General features: G+C 44.7%; 1 protein-coding gene across 17 annotated transcripts in view; it reads left to right on the top strand.

Moving 5' to 3' along the window:
* The window catches only part of PPFIBP1 (PPFIA binding protein 1), a 93,861-nt gene that overhangs the window by 9,860 nt on the left and 68,614 nt on the right, over nucleotides 1-15,387 (top strand). For all 17 annotated transcript variants that reach the window (XM_017829110.1, XM_017829106.1, XM_017829109.1 and 14 more), the window contains exon 2: nucleotides 13,078-13,153. The gene's annotated coding sequence lies outside the window, so the exon portion shown is untranslated. The remainder of the gene's footprint in view (nucleotides 1-13,077; nucleotides 13,154-15,387) is intronic.

The following is a 15,387-nucleotide window of genomic DNA, read 5'->3' as shown; positions in this document are numbered from 1 at the left end:
TGGATTTCCAGAGAAGAGGCTTTCCCTCAATGCACATCTGTGGAGCTGGATGCAGATGGTGAAGGTTCATGTCCAGCTGTGTGTGCACAGAGGGGGGAGAGGTTATTTTGGCATCTGCAGAGGCAGCTTACTAAAAATAGCCCAAAGCTCATGAACCCAGCAGCAAGAGTAGTTGTCCCAAAGGTCTTTCTTGCTGCATTTTTGGGTGTTTTTTTCCCTTAAGGGATATTTGTTTGGAATATGCTCCGTGTCTCAGCGTTTGCACAAAAGCCAGTTGTGCTCCTGCTGGAGCTGCTGCTGGGTGGATGGAGCCAGACTGAGCTCTGTTTGTAACGCCACCACTCATTCCCCTGAGGCTGGGATAAGTTGCCTTCCCATGTTTTCACTGCTTTCCTGCTATCAGGACTTCTGTCTGGCTCCCTGGAGCACTTGTGCTGTTCAAGGGCAGACCATGTGCCCTGAGCAGGAGCGACACTTCCAGAAAAGACACTGGCAAGCAAGTGGCATGTGGAGAGGTTGGGATGTCAAAGCAAGGCCCTTCCTGTGGTTTGGGCTACTGGCCCTGGCTGTGTTTCATGTGTTCGGAAGGGGCAACTCCTCACACACATGTTGTAGCTCTTGCCTATGAACTGCTTTGTTGTTTCAAGCCCTTTTCCTTCACAGGGCTGGGGCCCTGGGCAGTGCAGAACTGCCTTCGTTTTAGGAAAGCAGAATAAAGCAGCTCAGTGTTAACTTACTGATCACAGAGCTGATCCTGGCTGCAGGTTATATTATCTGGTGCCCAGAGACGTCCAGATTTTAAAACTGGATTTTCACAACTCAGCCTGTGAACGGGGTTGAGTGTGTGCTTGGCTGTGCTCTCATAACTGTTTGCTGTCATTGACTGCACGGCTGCAATAGTAGGAGGTGGTGTTACATTTCTGGACAGGGCTTTGTACAAGACTTGCTGTCAAAACAGCTTGATAAACTGCCTGCTGTAACACAGAATGGTGGGCTGTTGTTTTGCAAATTGAATTGCTGGGAAGCTCTTATGATTATTAAAAGATACTTTGTGTTAATTTGATTTCCTGTAGAAGACACGAGCTGTGTAATTCAGAGAAACAAAGCAAGCGCTCAGTCAAGGTAAAAGCAAAATTTCCCTGCCTGTGCATATGCAATACTTAAAGATTTCCATTGGCATCATGTGCAGGGATGAAGTAAAAAAACATACATAAAACACCTCTACTTTAAAATTTGTCAATTTTGAAGAAAGCTGGGAAACTGAGTAATGAAACTCAGGCAAAGCAGGAATGGGGAAAACATCAATTTAATATCTTCTCCGAGTGATGAGAGGCAGGAATCTCTATCCCCCTATTGTATTTTGAATGAGTTTAAGAGTGCTTTTCAGATGGATTCAGCAGTGGTTTTGGGAGCAGAAGAGCTATTATTTGGGATTTCTGGCTGTGTTCCAGCTCAGGGGATCTCAGTTCAGGGTGAAATGCCCCCTTGCTCTAGGCAAGCATAATGTTGCCTCTTCCTCCTGCTCCACAGGGACCAGCAGTCTCTCTCCTCCTGATTTTTTTCATGCTGATGTCCTTCAGGTCTGAGTTAAGCTCACAGACTCTTGAATGAGTTGAGCTTAAGTGATCCAGGGCATCCTTTGGAGGAAGGATGCTGCTTTGGATAGCAGTAGCTGTGCTCACAGGATGCCAAGGGGCCTGAAAGCTCTGCTTTATTTATATATATAGCACTAAACTTTTAAAACAAATAGATACACATAACTATATATACAAATGTTTTGTTGCTTTCTGAGTTTGACCACAGGAGTTGTGTTGAAAATAGTGGGAAAAACTTGGAGGACTTCACGATCCCTGAGTGTTGCCTGCCTGCACTAGAGTTTAGATATTGCCTGAATATGCTTAATCAAACATTTGCCTGTGTCTCCTGCCAATTCAATTAAAGTGCTGTGCTCGAATTAAAGATGTAGCTGGGAGGGCAAGTTAGGGACAGTACTTGAGTTAATCTTTCAGTGTAGACAAACTCTGCTAATTAGTGTGTTTATCTAAGTCCTGCAGCAGTTTAGAATTCCTGTTGTGCTATTCCCTTTCCCTGTGCTTGCCCTCCTGCTGCAATGCTGTTCAAAGTCCGTCTCGCCTCAGAAGTGGCTCTCCTTATCAAGAGATGTTCCTGGGGCTGTGTGTGCTTTATAAAAAGGATTGTGCGGGTAGATGCTGGTGTCATTTCTAAATGCTTTTCCTTGCAAGAAGCAGGATGATTCAGTGTAGTTCATCATGAACTGAATTTACCACTTAGCAATATTTCTCTTACAAAGACCCAGCCTGGCTGGTGCTGGCAGCAAGGTCGTTTTGTGTGTGTCTATCTAGTTGGTGTTTTATTAACGGTGTATTGTTAAAGAGCTTTTCTGGCTCCTGTTGCTGCTGCAGACTGCTTCAGAGGAGTCACAGAACCACAGACTGGTTTGGATTGGAAGGGACCCTAAAGATTGTGGTGTTCCAACCCCCTGCCATGGGCAGGGACACCTTCCACTAGCCCAGGGTGCTCAGAGCCCCATCCAACCTGGCCTTCAACACTTCCAGGGATGGGGCAGCCACAGCTTCTCTGAGCAACCTGTGCCAGGGCCTCCCCACCCTCCCAGGGAAGAATTTCTCCCTAATATCCAATCTAAACCCGCTCTCTGTCAGTGTGAAGCCATTCCCCCTTGTCCTGTTGCTCCATGCCCTTGTCACAAGTCCCTCTCCATCTCTTTTGTAGCCCCTTCAGGTACTGGAAGGAGCTATAAGGTCTCTCTGGAGCCCTCATTTCTCCAGGCTGAACAACCCCCAGTTCTCAGAGTCCTGAGAGGAACTTGCTGCCCTGGAGGAGCCTGAGCTGTGCCATTTGCAGGACGGCTCTGAAATCTGCAGTCCTTGCTCTTGCACCCACAGCATCCTTATCTTTCCCTGCGTCCCAGTGGGATGGCTGCTGAGCCGAGTGCTCTGCGTGTGCAGTGTGGGTGTACTGAGCTGTTCCAAGGCTGTGACCTTCCCCGTGTTCCCAAACTGAGCACTCCAGGTCACAGGAAGTACAGCTACATCGCTTGGAATCTCCTCACTTCTTGAAAAGGATTTCCTGGGAACAAAGGCTCTCATTGCTCTGTTTCTTCGATTTGATTTTGTTTTTTTTTTCTTCTTCTGTCTGCTAATAATCTTGACTTCTTGTTCACTGTGTTTTCTGTTTTCTCCCTTTTAAAAAAGGCTGAGGAAATAATGCTTTCTGTATCTTTTTTATTTCTGAACTGAGTTTGCTCTGGTATCTGTAGGGCAAATAAATCTCCTTTTTGCTTCTTCCTGGAGCTAAGAATGCCTTTCATTTGAGAGAAACTATAAATCTAAAATTACAAAAATTACAGTTTGACCTTTAGTAGTTAGGAAAACAGTGATGTAATGAGATGGCTACTGGGAAGGTTGATTGCAACTGTTTGGGGGAGCAAAGAGCTTCTGAATCTGTGGGTACATGTATGTCCTCATCATGCTCCCTTGGTTTTGGGGACTAGACTGTATCTTCTCAACTCTGACTCTAAAGGAATCTGTGAGTGACATGAAAGGACTTGGAGAACATTAAAAATTGGTGTAGCCCTACGCTGGCACCTTCTCCCTCTACCTTCATGATGTGCAAGTGTGAGCATCAGAGCTTGGCTTTCTGGGCCTGATCCAGCCTTGGCTCAAGGAAATGGATATTTAGGCATTAAGTCAGTGCTATAACTTTGTGAGAAGTGCCCTTTGAGTCAAACCTGGCTCCTTCATGCTCAGAGAAATGCTGAGTTTTGGCCTGGGTTTGCAAACTCCCCTGCTGATCTTCTGCGGTTCAGCCTTCAAAAATATATCTCGGACTCTTGTGTGTTTTATCTGTACTAAGAAAGGTTATTTTTAACTCTGGATCAACATCCATGTGTGAAGGCTCAAAGATTACCTGTGGATTTACTAGAGCCAACTTCACAGTGTTGGATTTGCATAGTCTTACGAGGTATAATTTTAATTAAGAGTAATAGAGCCCTTGGATACGAAGTGAAAACCTTAATTGCTAATACAGCACAATAAAGTTTCTCAGTACCAAGCTAGTAATTACACAGAATTCCTTGCAGTATGGAAAGACTCTGGAAACACAGAAGTGTAGAGTTATGTAGAAGGAGTTTTTTGCAAATACCAACTGTCTGAATTGTTCTACTCTTAAAAAAAAACCAGTTCTCTCTCTTTTTGACTTAACTAGTACCATTTTAGCTGTTCAGAGTCTGTAATGCAGCTCAGTCCTTTGCTTGGGGTGGGTGGTTTTAAACAGCTAAAGCCTTGAGGTTTGTGTGACATGAAGTGCTGCAAGACAGTCGTTCATTTTCTCTTCCTTGGTGAGTGTTTGCAGAAATTTCGAGGGCTCAGAAAGGACTTGGACTCATCCAGAAGCAAAATAACAGTTTGGTGTTCCTGTTGGATTACAGGGAAAGCTGGATACAAATCTGTATTCCCTGTTTTTCACCCACTTGTAGGGAGTGATAGCCAGTGCAGGGCAATGGTTATTTCAGCAGTGACCTTTTCAGCATCCAGCATATTTATTGCCCCCCAAAATAATGCTCATTCTACATGGATACAGCTTCCCCTGCTCTGAGTGGAGACTTGAATTCTTCAGTGCTTCAGTGATGGTGTGGGGGTTTTTTTAAGAGGTTCATTTCTTTTGGCAAAAAATGTGAAGCAAAATCAAAGATGTAAAGCTTCTTGAATTACTCATCTTTTCCACACAGAACCTGATAAAACATAAGGTTTGTCTGAGACATTTTCTAATGACCAAATGCATCTGGCTTCAGGCTGAACATCTGAGGGAAACTTTTGGGAAGGAGAGCTATGGAATAAACAGCAAATGAAATCACTTCACAGCTCTCTGTTGTATTACCAGGGGAGGAGGAGAGGGATTACTTCTTGGCAAATTAGGCTGCATGAAAGAATTCTATATAAAGATTATAGATGTCCTAATGAGTAATAATCAGTGGTGCAAAGCAGGAAGGGGAAATTACATTGTCACCAGCTGCACTGCTGCCCTGGCTGTGAGCATTACTGTGCTTTACCAAGCCCAGCAGGACCTGTAGGAAGCTCATAGTAATTCACCTTGCAGCAGGTGATCCCTCAGCCTGCGGGTCCCCAGCTTGCATAAAGAGAGGGAAACAAATCCTGGATTAAAACAGAACCTGGTGGTGTGTGTTGGCAGCCTTGTGCTTGAGCTGTCTCTCTCTGCAGAAGAGAACTGGCTTCTCCGTGTGACAAAATGTTCAGTGCTGCACACACAGCTTGTGCAAATCTTCCCAATCTGTCCTTCTCCTCCCTGCACTTTATTTCTTGTGTTCTTCTGGTTCATCTACATCATGCTCTTCTGTGGTCCTCCCTTAGGGTTGTCTTGACCTGCAGAGCCCCAGATTTAGGAGAGGATGGAAGTTGGACATCTGCTAGACCTGGTCTTTGCTGGGCTTAGAGATGTGCTGTGTGCCTAAGGAATATACAGGATAGTAAACAAGGAATGACTGGGAAGTGAAGGCTGTGCTGGTGCTCAGTAGCTGGGGGTTTTCATGGAAATCAAAGTAAAATGGCCTTTGCCTCTTTTTGGGGCAGTGCTCCTGTTCCTGAGGAAAATGTTACCATCACAAAAGCACTTAAGGCAGCCACTGGGCAACACTGGAGTACAAATTCAGGGCAACTTACTTGTACTCTTATTTCTTCCTCTGTACTGTACCCCATAAACACCAGTGTTTTTGCAAGTGGTGACTTGCCGTATGGATAAAGCAGGAGCTGTTTGTTTTTTTACTATTTGGTCAAGTATGGAAGGCTATTTCTTCCCCTCATAAGTTTATAGGATTCTTAGGGGATATTTCAGGACAAAAGGAACTGAGACTGAAGAGGGTTAGTTCCCCACTTTTCATGGTGGAAAGTAAACAGTTTAAGTGATGTTGAAGTCTTCTCATTGTCTCCCCAGTGTTACACAGCAGTTAAAAATCTGTTTTGCCAAACTGCTAGGAATGCCTATATGGGGGATGTTTAATACGGACATCCTTGCACAAGACGTGTGCTGCTTCTGATATTAACTGTCCCTGGTGGGAAAGATGGTTATTAGATGATTTAGATGATTTCTAAATGAAGATCTAACACAACACATACTTAAGGGTGCACTTGTTTGCCCTCAGCATCTTGGAAGTAGTTCTTTCCCATCCGACTTTCCTTTTGGAGTCTGAGACAAATTTGCCTCTTTTCTTAAAAAAGCCAAACAACCGCCCTCCCACAAAACAAACCAACCCATGAAATATTAAATATTTATTTATTCCCATTTTCTGGGAAATATGAAACTGGCGTTCTCTGAGCTGGTTTCTGCTTGGCTGCTGTGGTAGTTGCTCTTGTCCCAAATTCCAGCTTTAAGACAGAGTCCATTTGTGGATTCAGCAGTATCCAGCAGTATTTGTGGGTATCTGAAGATGAAATATGTCTTGTGAACAATTAGCCCAGGATGTGATGGGAGAAGGGTGTGTTGTGAGCTTCCCAGGGGGTGGAAGGAGGGCAGGGAAAGGATGTTATCCTGCTTGTAGGTATGGAGTTGGCGAAGACCTGCCGCCAGCTATGGATGCATTCCAGCTTCAGCTCAGTTGGTTAAATGTTTACTACTGTGGTGCTAAAAATACCATGGTTGTGGGTTCAATCCCTGTATGGGCCTTTCAGTTAAGAGTTGGACTTGATGATCCTTGTGGGTCCCTTCCAACTCAGAATATTCTGTGATCCCTCAGGTGGCAGAACTCACAAACCCTCGTTCTTTACAGTTTTTCTTCCCCTATGTGAATTGGCTTTCTCTGCAGCATCCTTCTATTTGGACCCCTCCATTTTCCCTGTCATTGTCTCCAAATTATCTTCTCCTCCTCTTTTTGGCTTGGTCAATGGTTTCTCTGCAGTCTCTTGTGTTGTTCCCACAGGAGTCAACACGTGCACTGGGTGGCCACGTATAGATGCTGATGGAGCATCTTCTGGGCCAACCAAAGCAGGGAATTGCTGAGTTCTTGTAGCAGTTTGATCTGTATGAGGCTGATTTGGATGTGTCTCCTCTACCTGCATAATAATTTCTCCCAAAGATGTAGGAATGTGACACCTCTTTGGATCTCTTCAACTTCTGCCAAATGTGGTCAGAACTGAGTAGCGAGTTGAAAATTTAATAGAGTGAAGACTGACAGACAACACTACTACATAAACTTAATTTCCTTTAGAAATCCAGGCCAGAAATATGTGCTGAGGGTTTTATTCTGCAATCATGTGCTTTAAAATTGTGTGGAGCAATGTGATTAGCAGAAATGGTGTTTTCAGGATTATTTGCAGTGCATATGAAAGCACAACAGCTGAATCCTGTTGTGTGCATGTATATTAGCACATGACCAGCTTAAAAGGACTGAAACAACTGAAGTGTCTGCGTGGAAAAATAGCAGAATACATGTATAAAACTTAACTTGTGAAGCTGGGAAAGCATCTGGTTATGTTGATCATAATTTCCAGGGTTTTTAATTCTAATCTTTTGGCTGCCTCTCCTTAACAGCAACAAAAAGGTGTCATTTTATTCCTTTTCCTGGTGAGTGCTTTTGGGTTTTGCTTTAAAAGCTTCCACTTCACTTCCCAGCTCTGGAAACACAAGAGTTTGGGTGCATGTGCCTCAGTAATAGGATTTTGTAAGTTTGTGGTGTTGGAGCTCTTTAAGTTCCTTTAACTGTGAAGGAGGAGAATACTGACAACACCAGTGCTGTCAGATTTGTGAATTCTCTCATATCTGATTCCATAGACTTCCTATCACAGGGCTTCAATAACATAGGTGTTGGGGGCATGAGATTTTCAGTTAAATTCATAAAGTAATTTTCCACGTCTTCCAGTCACTTCTACATCTTCCCTCAGCTGATGTCTGCATTTTCACAGATGATAAACCTGTTGCTTTGCCTTGTAGAATTAAAACAAAGCAGAAACTGCATGGAATGGCACTCCAGTTCAGAGATGGACACGGTGATTAATATAAAATTAGTCATAAATTAGTCATAATTTTTTTCCTTGTGTAAATCATGTCTAGTTTCACTTAAAGTCTGATAAGTTAGTGTTTTGAAAGCTTTTCTTTAAACCTTCTGCAGCTTGTTCTTGCTGCTGATCTTACAAGTATTTCACTGAATGGTCTGTCTGGTGTTATTCTTCTCTGGCTCAGGGGATTATTTATAATATTTTATTATGCTTCCAGAAAGTGCTGTTTTGCTGTTGGCTGTGTTGTCTGTATTCCCCAATGCTGGGATGTTGATTCAGCGAGTTCTATGCCTGTACATTGTTCAGATGTGCTGCTTTGGAGTAGGAAATGTTGTTGTCTGAGCTATCAGCTGCTTGGGTCGCTGGAGTTAATTATGTGATTAGTTTTGCTCGGTTCCCTTCAGTTTTCACTTTATGTTTCTGTGTGTGCCAGATGCCCTGGGTTTGGATTGAAACTTGGGATTTTTTTTTAAGCTCAAGGCTGGCACTTGCAAGTGGTTTAGTAAGACCCCAAACCAGATTGGCTTGTTAACGTGGATGCTCTGTGATTCTTGTCTGTGTCAACATGTCTGCGGACTTTTAGAGACCAAAAATAAAGATAAGGGCTAAAGCATCTGTGTTTTCCCTTTTTGTCTGATTCGTCTGAGTGCAGCCAGCCTGTCCCCTGATAAATAAGAGATGTGCTACGTGGTCTGAGGCAGCTGAAAAATGTATCCAGGGTGATTGGAAGGTGAAATATGACATGTTGGCCGGTAATCCTTGGCGTGGGTGAATGATTTATACAGATGTGGGGAAATCATTCAGGCTGCAGCCCTGATTACTCCCATTCAGATTCAAACCAGCCTTTGCCCAAAGGCCTTTTACAAAAAATTGTGCCATTAGTGGTACCAAAATAAAAGGCTTTTTCCATGGAAAACCATTATAGCTCCCCAAATCATTCAAACTATTAGTGTTTCTTCATTGCTTTGCTCCTTGGCTTGAAATCCTCCTCCCGCCTCTCCAAGGCAAGATAACTCGACACAATCAGTGACATCCTTGGAAGTGTGTATGTTATTAATTTTTCTTAATAATTTTTTGAGTCAAGTTCTATCTAGCAGCTGTTGATTTACTCTTTAGAGAGAGAAAAAAATATAAAGGATAAGGTCTTTAACTTCTATGAATCTGGGGGAAGCTGGATAATGAGGTGCGTGCCTCAACAAGGAGGTGTGTGTGCGTGGGAGCCTCCATGTGCACCCATGGCTCAGCCAAGCTGCTCCAAGTGTGGCTGGGATTTTGGGAAGAGGTGTCTCAGCTGGAGGTGGAAGGTGCTGGGAAAAAGCTGAGCACTTGTATCACCCTGAGTAGGGTGTGTGGCAGATAGGGGAAGCACAGGGAGGCTTCTTGCCACCTTTACTCCTGACTGTCAAAGAGATCCAAGTGATCTCTTCTGGTGGGAGATACTCAAATACAAACTTCTTTGAGCCCTGTTGCCTGTGTAATTTTCTTTCAAACACGTAGGAAGAATGTCATAGTAGCTTTTTAATTGAAGCACAAACACGCAGACATGAGGCAAGTGTGTGGGAAGTGGCAGTAATTTGAATTGTGCTGTGACTACTCAGGTCCTGTGTTAGAGTCATTTTTTTAGCTTTTAGTAGAGAGGAGGGGCTCTTGTGAGATCTTGTGTCTCAGAGCCCTGCTTTGTTTGATCAGAAATGATTAGGCAAAGCAGATTTTATTTTTATCTAGTAAAGAGCAGACATGAATTAGATTATTTGCTTGCAGTACTCGTGCATTCTTCTGAAAATATTCCTGTAGTCACAAAGCAAAGAAATAGTGCTGCAGCTTCCTTGTTAAGCTGTGCCCCTGAACATGGTGCAACATGTGAATTTTTCAGGTCTTTGAGCATATGGTTGTGTCCTGTATAAGTTCACACAGTGTGTAATTACGTGCAGTTGTGCTTCTTGAATTTGAAAAAGCAGTGGGTGGCTATGGCAGAAAACCTTTGATTCGCAAGGTAAAATATTATTGCTGAACATGCAAGATTGTAGGATTGGGATCTGTGTTTTTCTTCCTGGTTAAGAAATTAGAGTTTGGAAAGGCAAAAAAAAAAAATCATGTTGTTCAGCTTTCTTTCCTGGAGATGATGGAAGGATTCCTCCAGGGCATTTATATATTGTGATGTTCTCTGTATGAAAGCAAAAACCTGCTTAACTCTCACCTGGTTTGCCTAGTCCTGTTCTTCTGAAATGATCATTTCTAAAAATGAATGTGGTTTTCTGGGAGATTGTTTTCTTGATACTGGAATTGAACTTGGATTGAACTCAGTGGAGAGCTTGGCTGTTGCTGGGGAGGCTGGAAAGCCCCTGTCCCTCCCAGGCTGTGCCCTCTGGTCTGGGCTGTGTGGCACATCCACGTGTGATGTAAGAGCAGCTGTTCCCTCAGTTGCTGTTCTGGGATGATAATTTACCCTTCCAGTTAAACCAGAAAAGCCCCACCCTTTCCCAGAAGTCCCAACAAGTCCCAGTTTTCACTCATGGCCCCTGAACTGCAGACTTTCCCTGGGGGCTGTCGGCCTTCCTGGCATCCTAATGCTGAAGCCTTCTGGATCTTCATGTCCCATGCCCTGTTCAGGGGAAATGCTGGGATGAACATCACAGGCAGTCCTAGAGGTGAGGGTGTGCAAGACAGTGTTTTTAGCTCTGGGGTTAGGGGGTGTCTGATTGGGGGAGTGTTGTGGTTTAACCTCCTCTGGCAACTGAGCCCCAGGAAGTCCCTTGTTCACTCCTTTCCTTGTGGAGTGGGGGAGAGAATCAGAAGGGTAAAAGTGAGAAAGCTTATGGGTTGAGATAAAGACAGTTTACTAGGGAAAGCAAACACAAAGCAAAACAAGGAATTCGTTCCCCACTTCCCATGGGCAGGCAGGTGTTCAGCCATCCCTAAGGACAGCAGGGCTCCAGCACATGTAATGGTTATTTGGGAAGACAAATGCCATCACCCTGAACATCCTCCTGTCCTCCTTTCCCCCCCAGCTTTATATGCTGAGCATGGTGCCATATGGTATGGAATTTGTCAGCTGGGATCAGCTGTGTCCCCTCCCAACTCCCTCTGCACCCCCAGCCCCTTCACTGGTGGGGTGGGTGAGGAGCAGGAAAGGCCTTGGCTCTGTGTGAACCCTGCTCAGCAAGAACTAAAACATCCCTGTGTTATCCGCATGTTCCCAGCACAAATCCCAAACACAGCCCCATACCAGCTACTGTGATGACAGTTAACTCTATCCCAGCCAAAACCAGCCCAGGAAGTTCATTACTCAAAATGAAACGGAGTTTGAGGAAGGAAGGAAGCGGGGCGGTGGGAAATGCAGACCACTTCCCTAGCAACCTTGGAAACAAACTGAATCCTTGTGTTGCCAGGATCCAAGGCAGTCAGTTGCCTTTTGAGAAAGGCATGGAAGTGTTCCCTTCCCCTTGGACAGCGAGCTTGCCCAAGGTGTGGGCCGAGTGTGTGTAACTCTGACTCGGGGGAGGAGGAAATGACTAAACTTTCTGTGAAACCACAGAAACAAAGAACATCTTTGATTTACCCAAACAGTGATGGCACAGAGGCTTGGGAATAGCTGGTGGTGCCACTCTTGCAGGGAACAGCAAGTCCATTGAAGACTGGCCCTTGTGGCGAGTGTGAGTCGCACAGGACTTAAAATAACACCATTAACTAACTTTTTTCCCCTGGCTTTGCAGTTCCATCCGTGACATTCTGCAGTGCCCTTTATTTCCATCTCACAGATGTTTTTTCCCTGCCTGCCACAGGGCTCAGTACACAATTATTCTGTTGCAATAGCCTGGAGCCCCAGTCCTGTGACACAGGCTCATATGTCCTCATGTGAGTTGTGTTCTATGTAAGTTTTTTCATATCCTGGTGGTTTTGTTCAGTCTAGTTTAAAAAAACTGCTCTGAGAAGGAATGAGCACCCAAGCATTTGCGTGCCCTGAGACCATTACAGCTTTTTAGTATCTAGCCCTGAAAATGCTATTTTTGGGACTTTTTTTGTATTCATCTCCCAGTCATGCTCTGTCTGAATTCTCTCTCTTCCAGTTTACACCCTCTGGATATTTGGAGTTTGTTGACCAAGTCAACGACTGGTTGGTATCTCTTTATTCCTAGATTTCTTCCTAGATTTTTGAGCTGATTCTTTGCTTTTTGGTTGTGTTACTTGCTTGGCTTTTAAACTTCTGTCAGTTTACCAGCCATATTTCACTGATTTTTGTATTTGTATTTTGTATTGCACTTGTATTTGAGTTACTGATTCTTAAGCCTCTTCTAATGGGAACCCGTGTAACTGCCAAGATTTGGAAGTTTTTACTTCTTGGTCTGGAGTTTTATTCTCCAGACTTCTCTTTTGGATTTCAAATTCAAAGTTTGCCCAGAACCTTCCCCTGGAACGATTTTGTCAAGCTTCCTATACCAAATAGCTCTTATTTTGTGCACAGTCTGTAGATGGGAGTATCCATGAGTAAAACTTTCTGTCAAACCCCAGTAACAGAGAACATCTTTGGTTAACCAAAACAGTCATAGTAAAGGGACTCAGGAAGAGCTGTGGGATTGGTTCAGTGCTGTGGGCTGCTCTGATTTCCACTGGCTTCACTTCACACCCTGATTTTTAGATGTTCAACACCTTGGGGTGTTCGGTTGGGGTTTTTTGGAGGTTGCAGTGGTGAGAAGGAAGCCTTGCCAGGCATCATTCACCTTCTTTGTTTTGTGTTATACATTTGTGATCATCTGGGAAGGTGGAGTGCAGGCACAGGCCAACTGTGTAATGTAGAGATACTGAGAAATAATGTTGCTGGGAATTATTTGGAATAAACAAGCTAATTTTCTCTTTGTGCATCAGTTGTCATCCTTTAATCTCTCGGTATTAGCTTTTTTTAAATGCTGTTATGTACATCATCCACTGTGCTTCCTGTATCCTGTGTCACTTGATGAACTTTTGCAAGATATCACTGTTAAGTCACCTCAGACTTTGAGTGATTAATCAGAATCTCTGTTTCTCTTTTTCTCAGTGTTGGAAGTTTATATGGATCAGTGATACTTGCTCAAGAGTGACAGTGGAGATCAACACTAAGTCTGCTCCTCTGGGTAAGCGATCCAACCCATTGCATTGCTGATGTCTGTTATCTGCGTATCTGCTATTTTTTTGCTTTTTGATATCTCAAACAACAGCTCCTTTGGGATTTGATTTCAAATGTCATTAAAATGATGCTGTATATGATTTCCAGTAGGAGATGTAGAAGAATGTCATGCTGCTTCTGCAGACAAACATTTATTGGGGATCTTTTGAAGGACAGTCCTCACTTAACACAATCTGAGCTGCTATTTAGAGTCAGAGAGGCTTTCCACATTTTAAAGACAGTGAATTTGCAGTTGAGGCAAAGTAATGAAGTATATTTTGATCATCCTAGAAGCACTACTGAAATAAGCACTGGAGCTGTTCTGTGGCACATAAAGGGCTTAAGCAGTGCCAGGGCTCCAGCACAAGATCCCACTGGATTTACCATGATTGCAGGGTGCAGCTGTGCTGTGCATGTGCAGTTAACCTGACTCAGCAGGTATGCGCAGAGAAACTGCCAGCACCTTTCATGTTACTGGGGCAAGTTGATGTGAAAATGCATCCAGCAGAACAGTGGATGTGTCGTGTTACCCTTTGGAGATGGCCCAGTTCAGCTGACTTCAAGGAGCAGCATTTTGCATTCGGTCTAGACTGATTTGATTCAAGTAGCCTGCTGCATGTCAGAGCTGGCAGGCTTGTTTTGGGAATTGTTATCCCTGATCTGCTTTGTTTTGGATATTATAGTATGATTTAGCATCCTGAATTCCAGCTGGAGAGCTGGGTCGGATTGCTGTGCCTGCACTTGGGCCACGGCTGGGATGTGCTCACCCCAGGACACCACGGCTGGAATCCCAGCTGTGCTGAGTGTCTCCTGATCCATGTGGCTGCACTTTTCCATACTGTGTTCCACGGCTTGCTGAGCCCCGTGTTTCCTTGTGTGCTGCAACCTTAAGCTGTTAGAGAGTGTCCAAAGGAGGGACACAAGGATGGGAGGGGTCTGGAGGTGAAGCCACACTCTCAGGAACAGCTGAGGGCACTTGGCTTGTTCATCCTGTAGAAGAGGAGACTGAGGGGAGACCTCATTGCAGTTACAACTTCCTCAGGAGGGGAAGAGGAGGGGCAGGCACTGATCTCTGCTTGACAGGACCTGAGGGGATGGCCTGAAGTTGTGTCAGAGGAGGTTTAGGTTGGATCTCAGGAAAAGGTTCTTCCCCCAGAGGATGGTTGGGCACTGAACAGGCTCCCCAGGGCAGTGGGCACAGCACCAAGGCTGACAGAGCTCAAGGAGTGTTTGGACAATACCCTCAGGCACATGGTGGGATTGTTGGGGTGTCCTGTGCAGGGCCAGGAGTTGGACTCGGTGATCCTTGTGGGACCCTTCCAACTCAGCATACTCTCTGATCCTGTGATCATTTGTCTTGGCTTGCTGTCCCTCAGGTGCCCTCCCCTCTGAACTGCTCACCCCTGCCCTACCATGGGATGCCGAGTGTGGTGTTTTTGCCATCCTTTCTCAGGTGTTCTGTGTCACCCTCTGGGTCACTGCTGCTTCCTAGAGCTGTCCTGCATCCCTGGCCTCGCTGTAGGCCCACAATATCTGAGGACTGGTGTGTCATTTGAAATTTTATTTTCCTTCTTTTACTCCCTTACCCTCTCCATAACCTCTGGAATGCTGCTTCTTGGATCTCCGACCCTTCCCACTCTAAATCACTGTGCGTGAGCTCTCTCTGGGATTCACAGCTGACCAAGGTCTTGCACCAGACCTGAAAAGAAAGGGACATTGCTCCTTGTTTGTCAAGAGCCCTAAACTCCACTGCCAAATGCTTTCATTCCCTGAGTTTTTAATCAGGGCTGCAGGAGTAGTTATCACCTATTGTCCCCCCTCTTGGTCACATTTCTCCAGTTTTATTACTGCTTATCAGAGTTGGTGGGTTTACACTTCAGCTGGATTCGAGTCCATCGTGGCTGTAAAAACATCATTAAAAGTTGGCTGGCAGCCACGTCCTGCTGGATGTGTGTTTGGAGACTTCCAATCTGCTGGTATGACCGTACTTTGCTGGAAGTCTCTCCCTCTTTGCTCTCCAGATGCTGTGCTGAGTCCCTTTTCCTGGGAGCAGCAGAAATTCTGGGACCTAAATCTACCTTGTTTTCCTTGTCGCTTGTGCTGTTGCTCTTGGGAAGGGAGTGTGTGTCCAAGTCCATCCTAGGCTGTAGGAACAGGTGCTGAGTGCTCCGTTTTCTGTTCCTGTAGCTCCAGTACTGGGAT

Source organism: Lepidothrix coronata, unplaced genomic scaffold (genome assembly GCF_001604755.1).
Source record: "Lepidothrix coronata isolate B3197 unplaced genomic scaffold, Lepidothrix_coronata-1.0 Scaffold158, whole genome shotgun sequence".
Classification (NCBI taxonomy): domain Eukaryota; kingdom Metazoa; phylum Chordata; class Aves; order Passeriformes; family Pipridae; genus Lepidothrix; species Lepidothrix coronata.
The sequence above is the reverse complement of the archived record's forward strand: the minus strand, read 5'-3'. Positions and strand labels throughout refer to the sequence as shown.